At 52.2% G+C, this 13,146-nt stretch overlaps 1 long non-coding RNA gene across 2 annotated transcripts in view; it reads left to right on the top strand.

Annotated features, from left to right (window-relative positions):
* Positions 1-13,140, top strand: part of LOC121102579 — a 14,883-nt gene extending 1,743 nt beyond the window's left edge. Inside the window, exons 3-5 of one of the 2 annotated variants that reach the window (XR_005834670.1) lie at positions 812-882; positions 1,314-1,392; positions 11,995-13,140. This is a non-coding gene — a long non-coding RNA (uncharacterized LOC121102579). Of the gene's footprint in view, positions 1-811; positions 883-1,313; positions 1,393-10,397; positions 10,439-11,994 lie in introns of those variants that run through there. The other variant, XR_005834671.1, reaches the window with a different exon arrangement.
* Positions 13,141-13,146: the final 6 nt, after the last annotated feature.

A 13,146-nucleotide genomic window follows, 5' to 3' on the forward strand; every position in this document is an offset into this window, starting at 1 on the left:
CCCCCTCCTTAGGTCACCTAAGGGCTTTCCAAAAGTCACCTCCTTAGCATAACAAGGCAGCATAACCAACCTTCCCGGAAATGCCAAGAGTTTTAGCAGCTGTGGGCCACAAGCCACGGACGAGACCACATACATGTGAGGAATATGTATTTTGGTGACCTGAATAATAAAATGTATATGGGTGTATATATATATATATATAAAATTTATTTATTTTAAGTCATCTCTACACCTGACGTGGGGCTCAAACTCAGGACCCTGAGATCAAGAGTCCTGTGCTCTTATCAACTGAGCCAGCCAGGCACCCCGAAAATGCATATTTCCTTCTGGTTTTTGTTTGTTTTTAGGAATGAAGGGAAGAGAAAACTGTTTAGGGTAGGGAATTTATTTTTTTAAAGATTTTTATTTTTAAGATTTTATTTTTATTTATTTGACAGAGAGACAGCCAGCGAGAGAGGGAACACAAGCGGGGAATGGGAGAGGAAGCAGGCTCCCAGCAGTTTTAAAGATTTTATTTATTTATTTGAGAGAGAGAGAGAGAGAACAAGCAGGGGGAGCAGCAGACGGAAAGGGTGTGGGAGAAGCTGACTCCCCGCTGAGCAGGGAGCCCAATGCGGGGCTCGATCCCAGGACCCCGAGATTATGACCTGAGCTGAAGGCCGACTGAGCCCCCCAGGTGCCCCTACAATGCATATTTCTTATGAATCCAGCACCGCGTGCACCCGCGTGGATTCTCGCCGAGGGGCTGTGCTGGGTAGTATCCAGCACGCAGTCGGGTGAAATTTTTCTCCTCCTTGGCCCTTTCGTGCAGTGTTTGTGCAACTGTAAACTCATCGCGTTGATCCTTTCATATCCACGCTTAGTATCTGCTGTGGTCTGAAGGTTTGTGTCCCCCCCCCCATCCCTGTGTTGAAACCGGACCCCCAGGGCGAGGGTGTCATGAGGGTGGGGCCCCCAGGAAAGGGATTAACACCCCGGAAGCCATCCCAGAGAGCTCCCTCACACCTTCCACCGCACGGCGATGGGCATCTGGGACTAGGAAGTGGGCCCTCCCCAGACACCGAGTCCACCAGAGCCTTGACCTTGGACTTCCTAGGACTGAGACAGTACCCATTTCTCAGATGGGGAAAGTCTGTGTGCCAGTCTCCCACCCCAGTGGCACCTGGAGCTGCCGCAGGAGGCGAAGCCGTGCCCGGTGTCTGGATGGACCTGGATTTACGCCTCCCGGCTGGGCTAGGCCACCTTCTCATCCTCGAGTCAAAATCATAGTCTCCCCTTTGCAGGGCTTATGGGCTGACTTGTGTCCCCCACAGGTTATATGTGGAAACCCTGACCCCCAGGACCTCGGAGTGTGGCCTTACTTGGAGAAAGGGTCTTTAACGAGTGATTACGGTAAGGGGGCATCCAATCCGACCAGTGTCCTTAGAAGTAAAAGAGATTAGGGTACACCTTGACTCCCGGGGCCGGGGTGCACAGAGGCACGGGAGGGGCTGTCCGCAAGCCAGGGGGGGCCTCCAGAAAACCAGCCCCACCCACACCTTCAGCTGGGACCCCAGGCCTCCAGAGCCATGAGGGCAAGTGTCTGCTGTTTAAGCCGCTCTGTCTATGGTGTTCTGTCTTGGTGGCCCCAGCCGACTAATTGCACTGGCTTATTATGAAAATTTAATGAGCTCACCCGTGCTCGGTTGACACCCCCATGACCTCATCGCTGCTCAGCAGTGGTGCCTTATTAACAAGGCTGTGCTCCATTCTCAAGGTTAAGTGGCTTTCACGTTAAACCTACTTCCCTGGGATGGGGAAGGATCTGAGGTTGGTGTCTGATAGATGGCCGTAGATCAGTGTTAATGGCTCAGACGGGACTCCAGAAAGCACACTCCCCAGAGGGGCCATGGGATGAGGGGGAGCATTCCGGCATTGTCACTGTCCAGCGCAGTGGCGATCCAGCTGCTGACGTCCCCAGACTGGTGCCCCCAGCAGGTCCCTGGTCTGGGTGGTGTGGGCGTGTGGGCACCGTCCCATCACGTGGTGGGGGATGCTTCATGGTCATGCCAGAGGCTGGCTGGACGAAGGCCCTGGTGCCCCGCTGGCTGGTGTCTGAGATGGGGAGGGAGTTTTCTGGGGGCTGGGGACCATCCCGGAACCCCATTCATGAGTTCATTGGCCACCCTGGCCTAGTCAGCAGCCAGATGTCTCCGAGCTAATCTGCAAAACAGGGATGTTGCGGCCCCTCCACGCGCCGGGCAGGCCCTGAGTGTGGCGGCCTCGAGGGCTAGGGGAGGCCTGGGGCTGCTTGGCCCTCCCTCCCCGCCTGCCCCCAGCCCTGCCTGCCAGCGCCTTGTGCCTTAAGATGGAGGGTTGCTGGTTTCTCCGGAGGTGGTCACAGGGGAGTGGAAAATCAATCCCACCTTCCTCACAAGGGCCTGCCTTCTCCCCAAAGTTGGAGGCTCCTCTTTCCCAGGCCTGGAGTTGGGCAGGTGGCCAGGGCTGGGCTCCACTTCCCCTCCCGTCTCTGGGCCTTACAGCAGGTGGAAGGGCCGCTGCTGCCTGGACATGGAGGGTCTTGCTCAGACCTCCTGCCCACTCGTGCCACGTCTCCCTGGGTGGAGCGTTGCCTCCAGGCCCCCAGTGTGCTCGGCCCCTGGGGGACACGGACAGCTCTGGGTGCGGCTGGCCGAGCCCCCGGCTGATGGCAGAATGACACGTTCAGTTTCCTGGCAGGTGTCAGAGCTGCCCATCTGCAAATAAATCCACGCTGGGGTCAGGACTTGAACGAGGGAATGTCAGGGGACCCCGTCCAGTGCACACAGTGATCTTGGGAGGAAGACCCCCGCAGCACGCTCCTCATGAGCTCAGCTCCACGGGGGTCTGCGCACCCTGCCCTCCCGTGTGGGTCACCCCAATTTCTTCAGGATCAGCCTCGCTTGTAAGATAATCCTTTCCCAAGTGTTTACCACCTGTGCCATTTGGGGTGACAGCAGCTCACCCCTTGAGTTTGTCACGAGTACCGATGAGCCTGTTCCCGAAAGGCCAGAATCCCAAGAAGGGGTCCCCCCCCCCCCGCAAGGGTTTTGTACATGCAACAAGGGCTGTGTGTCTCTGTGGAGGAGGGAAGACACAACCGTGAGGGAAGGGAACCCAGGCCAGGGCCGGACATCCCGGGAAGGCTGGGGCGCGGGTGTCATTGGCTGCCATCCAGGAAATCTTGACTGTCCCATCGCATGCAGTGTGCAGGGCGGGCAGGCTGTGCTGTGAGTCTAGACATGTCACCTGCATCCAGGAGCCCCTTCCGTGGAGCGTGGCCACACCAGGGTCAGGGGCAGATCCTGACGGGGGCCCTTCAGTGAGCCTGGAGAGAACCTGGAGGTGACTTTTCAGGGGACGAGACTCCAGGTGGCCGGGGTGCCGCTGCCATCTTCCTCTGCTGGGCGGGCGCTGTGAAGGTCGCTCTCCCAGAGCTCGGTGGTTCTGAATCGAAGCCATCAGTCTTCTCCAGTATTGAAGCGTATGTCGTTTTGTCTGCTGCGGGTCAGAGGAGGGGGGGCCAGGGCTGTGGATGTCCTGCGAGGTCTCCGTGGTGGGAGTGGGGGGGCTCCGGAGGGAAGGGTGCAAGATTTGAAAGGACCAGGCACAGTGAGTTTTAGCATTCGTTTAGATGTCCCATGTGTGGTGGGAGCACGCTGGGTCACCAGATGAACCAGTCTGCCGTGGACGTAGTTTCCCACAGTGGTCCTCTGAACTAAAGGAGAAGATCCCAGTTTAGCCCCTCAATAAACCTAGATTCAGTGCTAGCCGGCTGGATCAGCGTCTACAGGACCAGAGTTCCCTTGGAGGACAGTTTGGAGTTGATTGTCGTGGTCTCAGAGCGGGTTCTGTGGGAGCTGGAGGTCTGTTGCGTTCAGCCGGCTTAGGAGAAGCTGCTTTAATTTCTCGGAGATTTCCAGCAAGTGTTCTAACATTTGCCAAAGGTTAGGGGTTTGCTCGTTTAAGTCCCTTTCAGGGAGTTGCGGTCGGGCCGGCTTCATCCCGTGTGTGGCTTGACTCCCGCCAATAAGCATGTGGACTAATTGATACACATCTGAGAAACCGGGGTTGTAGGTTTGAATGACTCTGTTAAATTCTTCATCAAACCTATGGGGAGCCTCAATCACTTTAGGAAACGCTTTATGGCTCAGAATTTGGCCTTAGTCCAAGGGACATAAGAAACACGGGGTTTGATGGGATCCTGAGAAGACTTCACTGTATGGGGACCCGTTTTAACAGGTGCAGGAGAGGAAGGATCGGGGCAAGATTCAGAGGCAGAGGGATGCTCCGGGAAAGGATTTAGGATGAGGGCAGGGTACACAGGAGGGGGGAATGGGACAGAGGGAAGAGGGCACTGGAAGTGGGGCCTGAGCAGCAGGTGGCTGCCCCCCAGCGTGTCTGGTGACAGAGGTGGGGGAGGGGAAAGAGGCTCAGGAGCCATTTTGACACCTTTCGATGGTTTGTTGGTCACGGTTATTTATTTATCTTTGGCCACAGTTTTGTTTTATTTTATTTTATTATTTTATTTTATTTTTAAATTTGACATTGGCCACAGCAACTTCTTTTCTTTTTTTTTTTTTTAAGATTTTATTTATTTATTTGAGAGAGAGAGCACAAGCTGGGGAGAGAGGCAGAGGGAGATGGAGAAGCAGGCTCTCCACTGAGCAGGGAGCCCAATGAGGGGCTCGATCCCAGGACCCTGAGATCATGACCCGAGCTGAAGGCAGATGCTTCACCGACTGAGCCACCCAGGCGCCCCCCCCAACAGTTATTTTAGAAACAGTATTTTGCAAAGAGCCAAAGTTAGAATTCTGAAAGTGTTCGGAAGCTCAGGTACCAGTTAAAGTGGGCATCCATTCCGTTTTTGTTGTTGTTTTGCAACCAAAACTTACTCATTTAATTTTGAGTAAAACAGGTTTGGGGAGATGGAAAGTTTCCCCGGCAGGACCACTGAAGTTGTAGGTCTCTTTTGGTTCAGTCCACGTAGTTAGACATGCACATGAGGCGGGGGCGCAGTTTTTACAACTGAAAGAAGGAGGTGATGCCCGCAAAGCATTCTGATGACTGAGATCCCATTTCTTAGAGGGTTTTCTCTAGAAGAAAAAGGAAAATATGTCGAAGAACACCGTTTCAACAGGAGTCAGACCAAAGGCCCGCACATTTCCAACAGGCACAGATCCGAGAGGAACAGCCCAGTTCTATCCAGGTGCTTGAACAAAAGCCAAATGAGTAGTCAGAGAGGACAAGCCCCGAATACAGGTCCCAAAAGACCCTGCAGAGCACAGGCGGGGAGTGGGCTCTGAGCCCAGGATGACACTTACCCTCCTGCTCAGGGTCGGGGAGAAAGCAGTGAGCACAGTGGGCTCTGGGGGACACGCACCGGTGTGCTCAGCAGGTTGGAGAGGCTGGGGTCTGCTCTGGGTGCATGCGTGATAATCAAGTAACATTGACCTTAAAAATAAAACTGTCAGTGGGGCATCTGGGTGGCTCAGTTGGTCAAGTGTCTGCCTCCTGCTGGGGTGGTGATCCCAGGGTACTGGGATCCAGCCACATGTCAGGCTCTCTGCTAGTCTGCTCCTGGCCTCTCCCTCTGCCCCTCCCCACTGCTCTTTCTCTCTCTCTCAAAATAAATAAATAAATAAAAATCTTTAAAAAGAACCCCATCAGTTATTTTTCCAGGAAAAATGGGTTCATCTGGGAATAGCAGAGAATTGTAATATGGGACACATAAGCCACAACAAAACCACAGGCAAGTCTGGAGAAGGAAGGGAGGACTGCTCTTTTATAGAAGAGAAGGTGACGTGGGGAGGGCTGTTGCAAAGAAAATATCCATTGACAAACTGGGGATTCCACGTGTCATGGCTTCTCATTGGCTGGGCTGTGAGTGTCTCTCATTGGCTGAGCTGTGACCGTCTCTCATTGGCTGGGCTGTGATCATCTCTCATTGGCTGGGCTGTATCATTGGCTGAGCTGTGAGTGTCTCTCACTGGCTGAGTCTCATTGGCTGGGCTGTTGCTGGGGCAGTGAAGTCCCAGCTAAAGTAGTGTGAACTCGCAGGGTGCTGGGCTTCCTCCCGGGTCTGCCTTGAGGACCAGGACAGGGAGGAGGGCTCCCCCTGCTGGCCTCCATTTTAATAAGGCTTTCTTTTATTAATTTTCACTCCCTTTTGATGGCTGAATAACATTCCAGTGTATGGATGGACACCTTTATTTATGGATTAGTTGATGGCCGTTTGGGTTGTTTCGACTTTTGGGCTGTTGTGAATGTACCACTGTGAACAGGCATGAACACGTTTTTGTGTGGGAATGTTTTCATTTCTCCTGGGTCCTGGCTTGTAATTCTTGTGGGTATATATCTGGGAGTGGAATTGCTGGATCATGTCATAACTCCATGTCTGACTTTCTGTGGATCGCAGAACTGTTTCCCGAAGGGTCGCACCATTTATATAGTCACACCAGCCGTGTACAAAGTGCTCCAACTTCTCCGAGTCCTGGTAGCACTTGTTATCATCCGTCGTTTTGATAATACCCATCCCAGTGTGTGTGTACAGTAGTGTGTTGTTATAATTTTGCATTTTCCTAATGAATAATGACGTTGAGCATCTCTTCATCTGCTTATCAGCAATTCGTATGTCTTCTTAGGAGAAATATCTATTAAAATCTATTGCCCATTTTTCATTTGTTTTGGTCTTTTTATTTTATTTAAAAAAATTTTTGAAGATTTATTTAAGAGAGAGAGCAAGCCCATGAGCTGAGGGAGGGGCAGAGGGAGAGAATCTCAAGCAGATGCCCCACTGAGTGGGGAGCCCGACACGGAGCTGGATCCCAGGCCCCAAGATCGTGACCTAAGCGGAAACCAAGAGTTAGACATTCAACCGACTGAGCCATCCAAATGCCCCCGTTTTGGTCTTTTTGTTGTTAAGTGTTGCATCTTTTTTCTAAGACCTTAAATATTTTTTCTTTGTCGTTTTATCTTAGAGGGAGGGAACAACTTAAAATCAAGGCGCCAGGGGTGCCCGGCTGGCTTGGTCAATGGAGCCTGTGACTCTTGATCTCAGGGTCATGAGTTTGAGCCCATTGGTCTCAGAGTTTGCTTAGGAAAAAAAAGTCAAGGAGCCAACTTCTAAACAGGGTATTTTTGGAGAACAGATGTTCAGCGGCATGAAAACGGTAAGCTTCACAATGGGGCGGGTCCTGCCCTTTGCTGTTGGAGACGTCAGTACCAGAAGTTAGGCAAGAAGCAAAGGAGTAGGAGAGAAATGTGAGAGACGGGGCTTTTGTTCCAGACGTACTGCATCTCAGGAGCAAGTCTGTGAAAAGTATGAATCAGGAGGAAATGAACACACACTTTTCCCGTCAGAGGCCAGCTGGCAGCTTCTTCTGGCTTGCTGCCGCGTGTTTTCTGGGGCCTCTGCTGCCGCACCCTGAGATCAGCCACGGACAGCCCGAGAGGAAGGGCCTGGCTGTGTCCCAGGGCCACTTGGACCAAGGTAGGCAGTGGGTCGGATTTGGCCCGCATGCCGGCCTTTGCCAGCTCCACCGTAAAGCTAACTCAGACTTTTTTTCGGAGCATTCCCACAAGTAAACGTTTCCACAACATTCCTTGGACTAAATGAGTGTTTGGAAGAGAAATCGGGAGTAAACGTGATCCAAAAGCCACATTATGAAAGATCTCAGATAGTCACGAGTATGATGGATCCTTCTAGTGAACCATCACGTGCAGACAGCCCACGCCGGGGACTTTCACCCCAGGGCATAGGAGGGGTTCAGGCCGGCGGCGCCCCCCCCCTCACAGCCGGTTGGGGACCCTGCAGCCACCTTTCCTCCCCTGTCAGCAGGTGCAGCGGGGGCGCACATGGGGCAGGGAGCCCCCTGAACGAGAGTGGATCTCTCGAGAGCTGGGGTCACCACTGCACATCGCTTGGGACAAACGTGCTCAGGGGACTGAGCCACCAGGCGGCCCTGTTTTCCACTTTCGATGTCCCGTCCTGCATTGACCCCACTCTCCCTAGGCTGAGGGCACGTGGTGACCCATAGCGGTCTCAGGACCCATTGTTGTGCAGAATCGGCTGGTCCAAAGGAATACACAGGCATCGTGAGACACCATCTGTTCTCATCGCCTCCCTCTGACCCATTGGTGAGCGAGGGGCCTCCCACCCCAATGTCACGGGGACAACCAACACACAGCACCCGACACGGGGCAGATGACCTGAAGCCATTTATTCCTCACAGACTCACAGTTTGGGGGTGCAGGACACCACAGGCCCCTCGCGCCACGCGGGGGACGCAGTCAGGGACAGAGTGACCGCAGGGGCTGCAGGAGGCGGGCTTCGCAGTGATGGCGCCGCCGCCCTGGTTCCCGGGGAGGATGAGCTTGGCTTGTTGGAATGAATCCGAGGCTGCAGGGGGAGAAGCCGGAGCTGTGACCGGTCCCTGGGGAGGGGTGGAGGCTGGGGGACTTTATTGGTGGGCGCAGAGTTGGGGCTGGGCTCCTGTCCGCGGTTGAGAGACGTTCCCGAGGGTGGTGGCTGCGCTGTGCGCATCCCTTCATTCATCTCTGCTTGTGAATCGCGCTGCAAGGACCACTGACCTACGAGTATCGATTGCAACCCCGTTTCCGACTCCTGTGGGTGTATACCTACCCCTGGAATCCCTGGGGCACAGGTCCGTTCTTGTCTAACGGCTTGAGGAGCCCCCGGACGTTTCCACCGCCCCTGCACCCGTTCCCCTTCCCACCAGCCCCGGGCAACCATTGCCACTGCTCCACGTCTCAGCAAGGTGAGCTCACGCCTCCTACTTTTCCGTATTCGGAGGATTGCACATCTGGGCCCCTCAGGGGTCAATCACACGGGAAACAGCTTGCCCGCAGCTCACCTTTTATATGCAAACCAGCCGATCCAGAGCCTGCCCCCACCCCCTCCTCTATGTGGCTTGCACCCTGGGTCGCTGTCCCCCTGCTCTAACACCCCAGGCCCAGGCCTGCGCGAGTGGGGGTAGCCCCCCCCCCCAGACTAGCTGTGGTTATTCGGGCTAGCCCGTCCTCGGCCTGCATCCCTGCCTCGCCTGCTTCTTCCTGATGGGACCGCAATCAATGCTCTTGCCCCCATTTCCCGGTTATCCATGTCCTCCCCACGGCTGCTGGTGCTTCCCTGAGTGGCCATGTGTGGCTGGGAGCCATGAGTGACAGGTGACCTTCTCACGGTAGGTTTGTGTGGTGACGGGTGGTGAGCAGGTTGGGGCGGTGACGGTTTCTCGGGGCCATGCAGCTGTTGAATCGTAGGTCCCACACCTGACAAGGTCCCACACCTGACAGTAAACCACCTTCTGTGTCAGCTGTGCCTCAGACAGACAGACGGACAGACAAGCCGACTTCTCAGTGCCCATCACCGGCTCATCACACCTGAACTGTAGTAAAACCCACATTTCAAGAACAGCTGAGACTGATTCCTTTTTTATTTTTTAAATAAGTTCTTTGCCCAACATGGGGCCCGAACTCGTGACCCAGAGATTAAGAGTCGCAGCCTCGGGGCGCCTGGGTGGCACAGCGGTTAAGCGCCTGCCTTCGGCTCAGGGCGTGATCCCGGCGTTATGGGATCGAGCCCCACATCAGGCTCCTCTGCTGGGAGCCTTTTTTTAAAGATTTTATTTATTTATTTGACAGAGAAACAGCCAAGGAGAGAGGGAACACAAGCAGGGGGAGTGGCAGAGGAAGAAGCAGGCTCCCAGCGGAAGAGCCTGATGTGGGGCTCGATCCCAGAACGCCGGGATCACGCCCTGAGCCGAAGGCAGACGCTTGCCCAGTTTTGATTTCACACTTAGTTTGGAGAAGGTTCTCAGGCCTTTTCCGGAGGCCTTGACATTTACTTTGTTTATAAGGGCCGATCACACTTAGAGGAAGAGCTTTCATTCTCCCTTTTAAAAATAAGGAAACAGATTTCTCCTTTTCTTTCTTTCTTTCTTTTTTTTTTTTAGCGTTTTCTTTAGAGACTTGTGTTTATAAACCCTTTCTCTGTTCTTTGAGATGTAAGTAAACCTCTGTAAAAGCTAAGGAGGGCACTTGCCTGCTTTCCCACCAGGAGTCTTTGCTGGGAGCTAACACTTTGAAATGCAATCATCAAGGGGGGGGTTCCTCCACTTTGTGGGGAGGGTGGGAGCCTAACCTGCAGTGGGGGCCTCTGACTCAGTTGCAAAACTACCAGTCATAAAGATAAGAGAAGTTTGTTTCTTTTCTTTGCATAAAGCCGATTAACTAATACAGAGGGTCACCCAGTTCCCAGGTGGCTCGAGGAGGCGCGATCGCGATCCCAGGACAAGGCTGTTGGGTTTTTTTTTGTTTTTTTTGTTTTTAAGATTTTTTAATTTTTATTTATTTGACAGAGATAGAGACAGCCAGCGAGAGAGGGAACACAAGCAGGGGGAGTGGGAGAGGAAGAAGCAGGCTAACAGAGGAGGAGCCTGATGTGGGGCTCGATCCCATAACGCCTGGATCACGCCCTGAGCTGAAGGCAGATGCTTAACCGCTGTGCCACCCAGGCGCCCCAAAGGCTGTTGGTTTCTGTCACGTGAAGACTGGTGGCGGCTCAGCTTGAGACCATGTATGTCATGATTCGCCTTTGCTTGTCTGAGCAGGTGGAAGAGATTTCTTTCTGTTTTGCAATCGCTTAAGAGGACTGTCTGGGACTCAGGTCACATTCTGGTCTAGTGCTGATTCAGAAATAAAACTGTTTTCATTCTCTCCTAGCTTCGTGAGGGTTTTTTCTGGGTTGGCGGGAGGTTTTGTTTTCAATTATATTTCCCAACAGAGAGCAATATTCAAGTAGCCTGAGTTTGGAAATCAGCCCAGCGTATATTTAAAAACTGGTTCCTAAGTTTCTATCGGTTTACACCCCTTTAGGAAGATCACAAAAGTCACCAATTGAGATGAGAAGCCGTAGGATTTATTTTTTAATTGAACCGGAAAAGCAAAGTGTATTGCAATGTGTACACGGTGTTACTTTTTTATAACAAAGAAAACAAAACAGGTGGGTGAACCTGTTTTTGCATAAACACTGACCAGATGGACAAGAAACCCAATTGCTGAAGGACATGCTCCCAGCAAGCCTTAGGTTTCTAAATCAGGCTGATTTTTTTTTTTTTTTAATATGTGACACTCATTATTAACGTGGACAAGAAAAAAATGTTTAAATAGTTTATAATTCAAATGTGATTTATTTTTAATTGGAAGTCACTTTTCTACACAGGAAATCATTCTCAAATATGTTCCTCTTGTTAAAAAAGAAACAACAGGCCCCGAATGGAGTCACTGGTTCCAAGTTCCACATCAGCACACTGAGACTTAACACCTAATCTAATTGCAGTTTTGGCCTCTCCGAGTCACTCAGTAATTGCCTGGTCAGCACCAGTGAGATAACCTGCCGGGTAGACCCCCTTTTCCCCGAAGGAAGGTAACCTTGCCTGAAACAATCCATTTGTTGCTAGAAACTTCTTTTTCCCGTCCCCTTCTGCCTATAAAAGCCTATTTTATAGCTCCTGGGAGCTCCTGTCCATCTGCTAAGATGGGATGTTGTCTGAGTCATGAATCATTAAATAAAGCCAATTACATATTCAAATGTACTCAAATGGATTCTGTTTTGAATGCCCCAGAACACTCATTTTTCTGAAAGTGAATAACACCTTTTTGCAAAACAGAAAAATGAATTTTTATAATTACGTTTGTAAGTAAAATGGTCAAGGATACCGGAGTTTGTACTTCTCTATCCAAAACTGGGGGATATTTTTGAAATGAGCAGTCCTATTAAATGCTGCTGTTGGTGTGTTAAAGAGTTTCAGGTCCAACATAAATGTGTTTCAGGTTTTATGGCTTTTAAATAGGTTAAAATAAGAATTCAATTGCTTTCAAGATATCACAGCCTTTTATATTGCAAAATTGTCTAGAGATACACTCAGAAATGGATCTGAAAACATTTCCTTGTAGGGTGTGAAGATTTAATATGAAGAAGGCATCCCTAAAGGAGTCACTAAAAAAAAAGTCGGAAGGACACTGAGGAAGCAGGACCTATGCACATCTCCTGTTTCAATGTTCAGAACACCATGAACTTTTGACTTTTGTCGACTGCCACTGGACCAGCTCCTGGAACACATCTTCCTACTGGGGACTGAAATAGAGATAATGTAATGCCTGTTAGCCGAAGAGCCAATCAGGTATTAGATAGTCAGTTCAAACTCTGCCAGCACCAATCATAATTCTTTCAAAACAACTTATGTAACCTTGTATTTTTCGCCTTTATAAGCCTGCGCTCCTCGCTAGCAATTTGGAGCACACTTTGGGTTTTGACTCTGTCTCCCAGAGTGCAATGCCCAAGACCCCCAGTACATGCTTTTACTTGTTTTATAGTCTTGCGCTCTTGACTGTGAAGAGGAAAATGCACATCTGGGAATTCTAACATTTCACACTGTGGCTGTGCTGAGTGGGATCCTGTGCCAGGCTGGAGAGCTGGGTTCCCACTTCTCTGGGGTGGGGAGGGCGCGGTTTGCTGACCTCAAGCCCCAGAGGTGCGGACGGGGAGAGAGGTCGGGGCCTCTCGCTGTGAAAGGTCACAGGTCAAAACCCACCGACCCGGCCCAGCTCGCAGTGACGTCACTGTTGAGGATCTTTGTTCTTAAACAAAAGGCCCATCTAGGCTCTGACCTTGCCCCTAGTCCAACCCTTGACCCTAGGGTTCACTAACCCCTTCGGTCTGTCCCCTCCGCTCCAAGCTCCCAACAAGGGGCGCTCCACGGGTAAACTGAGTCAGGATTTCACGGTCCAGGAGGAAGACGCAAGCGGCCGGGGGCCGACCGCTAGGAGAGGATTCTGAGCCAAGCGCAAGCCAGTAGGCCACGTGTGTCCGAACGGCTTGTCACTCAGGACGCAGGGGCAGGGTCTGGGAGGATTGTCCAATCAGGGGCTGCAGGGGCGGTGCCGAGGCGCAGAAGCCCAGTCGGTGGTTAACCGCAAGCCCCGGCTCCGGGGGCGGTGCCCGGAAGATGAGCCAATGAGGCGCAGGGGCCCGGAGTGCCGTCCAATCAGAGCGCAGGGCCCGGAGCGCCGTCCAATCAGGTCGGGGGAGGGCGCGCTCCAGTCTCG

This window comes from Ursus maritimus, unplaced genomic scaffold, assembly GCF_017311325.1.
Source record: "Ursus maritimus isolate PB19 unplaced genomic scaffold, ASM1731132v1 scaffold_14, whole genome shotgun sequence".
Classification (NCBI taxonomy): Eukaryota; Metazoa; Chordata; class Mammalia; order Carnivora; family Ursidae; genus Ursus; species Ursus maritimus.